Genomic DNA, 3151 nt, shown 5'->3' on the forward strand with positions numbered 1-3151 from the left:
CCAAAATCAATTTAAGAAAGAAAGATTCCTAATATATCAGATAACGTTTATTTCGAATACAGATGCCAGTTTCCACTCAAAACGTATGTGCGCCTGAAAGCAGCAATAAAGATAGTATTCATTCTAACCCAAATATACACACGTGCTTGTTGATGTTCCAAATCTCGCGTTTGGCTGCAGTGTGCGAGAAGGCAGGACCTGGCTCATTTACCACCTCGCCAGATCTACAGCAGCTACCGGCTGTGCACATGTCCTGCCCATTTCACCAGCAGAGACTACGCGGACCTTCGACAAACAAGGCAGTGGATAGATATGCACTGGCTGGATACCTAGTTATTAGCATGCGGCGATGTGCCAACACTTTTGTGTTCGACCAAAAGCGTAAAATATCCAAGTTGCATTTTTATTGTGAGAATGGTACTAGGCAATAAACATTTAAAAAACTGTGCTCTCTATTCTTGTCTCGATTGTGTATACTATAAAACCGAAACAACGTCGCACTTAGACTAAGTGGTGCAAAAAGAAGTGGACGCGCAAAACTCCATCAACGAGAACGAAACAATTGCCCTTTTGACAATGTGGCGGGTTGCGCAACAGGAACAAGGTCATGTGCTGGCCATCTGAATATCTTCCACTCGCTCAATTTATCTTGCATGTGCGTCCCAATTGAATTTGGCGCTGAACCCCCCCCCCCCCCCCCCCCCTATCGCTCGGCGTTTCAGTCCGCATGAAGATGGGGTATCCCAGTGCATGTCTGCAACGCACCGCCATGTTTTGAGTACCGCCCCCCAAAACCAGGGGTTTGTACGGCGCTGCGAGCGAATATCGCCTCCCATGCACGGTATAGGAAGTTTCACTCCCCTGGTAAAACGTGAGGAACAACCCGGCACCCTTTCATTGTATGAGTTTATGCTTGCTACACATCCCTCACGCGCGTGTGAGAAGGAGCAACCTTGGCGCAGATTTCAAACCATAGAGTTTCATACTAATATATTGGTATGAAACTGTGTTTTGCAGGTAATTCTGCCTACTGAGGGGGTTCAGGCAACAGCCTCGTCGAGACATTAGGGCACAGAACATTGCGAGAGGAATAAGGGGCTTTACTGAAGCAGTGGAAACGATATATCAAGGGCACAGAAGATACAACAACCAAAGCACATCACCAGAGCACTTCAATGTCCGGAAACGTACGGCACGACGGTACGGACGGCTGACCTCTTGCTGCCGTGCGGGCTCCTTGAAGGTGGCTGGCGGTGGCTTGTCTCTCCTCGTTGGTGGAACCCCCGGCCGGTGACTCCCCCCGCTAACAAGCACCGCTGCGCTTATCTAGCGTGCATAAAACGTGCCACGCCCCCCTCTATCGCACAGTCTTTCCGCCGTGCGTTGACAGATGGCAGGAGAGGTGGCACGCGGTAATTCGAATGCAGCAACGCGACAGCTCAGAGGGGAGAATCCCTACAGTTTCAAGCGACTTCTTCCAACTATCCTCACTCAGGGACCACGACGGCGCCTTTGAGTACTTCCAGGAAAAACGACTTCCGACATTTTTTTTTTTTTGAGATCAGGCTGGTCGTTAGGTTATGCTTTATATGCGCCGCCTTGTCATAGCATGGTTGCAGCTCTGGACCCAGCCACCCTACCCCACATTCTGTGGGCCTGCCCTCAAAACCCCTATCCCGGAATCACCACAGCTGAGCAGTGGAGGGAAACACTGGCATCCCACAACAGGGAGGTAAAGACCTACCCGATCGCAAGGGCCGCCTCGGTCGTCGTTGGGCTGATAACAACGACCATCAACTTCTCACGCTAAAGACAAGCTCAATTTAATAAAGTTTTGTCTCTCTCTCTTCCAGCTCTGGCACCTCTTAGAGATAAATCCACGCGCATCCATGCTTCCGAACTTCAAGCGTGCTTCACAAAATCGAAGCATGATTAAAAAAATTATTCAAACGGGTGGCTTTAGATGCAAAATACGCCACCTGACTTCACCCTCTGGAGTTTGAAGAGTGCACAGGTACGACCACAGGACCAGGAGCGGATCCAGTTTTTTTCTGAGGGGTGGTCAGCTTTTATAGGTTATGATGATGATAGTGATAACGAAGAGGAGGATAGTAGCCTTTTTTATTCACCGAAATTTTGGAAAACCATAGTAACAAGAAATAGAAAAAAAATCATCAACTAGACCTGAGAGGTCATCTTCTTGGGGGTGTAAACTCCAAAACTAAGGGGGGGCGGGGGTCAGTGCCAAGACTAGGGCAGAGGAAACAGGGGCCCTGGAAGGAGGGAACCTAACCTAGTTCAATTCAAGACCTTTCATTTCAAATAAACGTTTCATCTCTCTCTCTCTCTCTCTCTCTCTCTCTACCTACCTACCTACCTGCCTGCCCCTACTTGCCTGCCCTGTCTGCCCTGCCTGCCTGCCTGCCTGCCTGCCTGCCCGCCCACCTGTCTGTCTATCTATCTATCTATCTATCTATCTATCTATCTATCTATCTATCTATCTATCTATCTATCTATCTATCTATCTATCTATCTATCTATCTATCTATCTATCTATCTATCTATCTATCTATCTATCTATCTATCTATCTATCTATCTATCTATCTATCTATCTACCCGTCCGTCCGTCCGTCCGTCCGTCCATCCGTCCATCCGTCCATCCGTCCATCCGTCCATCCATCCATCCATCCATCCATCCATCCATCCATCCATCCATCCATCCATCCATCCATTTCTCTCGAAGCATTAATGTTTCAAGGTTGCACCAACAACGAGCAGTTTGTATCGAAAACCACCCACACGCGCGTCCACCTCTCATTTTTGGCCGACAGAACCGGAAGGAGTTGGACGCGCGCTGATTCAGAGAGCATATTGATATATTGTCAGGACGTCGAGAGCTCATCATGGCGTGTTCCGCGATGAGAAAAAAAAATAAAAAAACAAAGAAAAGAACAGAAATCCGAAAATCACCTCCAACTAAAAAAACAAAAGCTTCGATAGGCAGCTGACGTGCTTTACGTAAATTCTGGTTACCTTCTTTTACCTTTTTTTAGAGGCGTTGCGAAATGGCTGGCCGCGCAAGCTTTACTGGTACCAGTACATCTGTATAAACAGGATTACTGGTAGCTATTCAAGGCGCTAAAAGCACGG

The sequence above is a fragment of the Haemaphysalis longicornis genome, unplaced genomic scaffold, assembly GCF_048455015.1.
Source record: "Haemaphysalis longicornis isolate Haplotype H1 unplaced genomic scaffold, Haemaphysalis longicornis Haplotype H1 scaffold_1, whole genome shotgun sequence".
NCBI classification, from domain to species: domain Eukaryota; kingdom Metazoa; phylum Arthropoda; class Arachnida; order Ixodida; family Ixodidae; genus Haemaphysalis; species Haemaphysalis longicornis.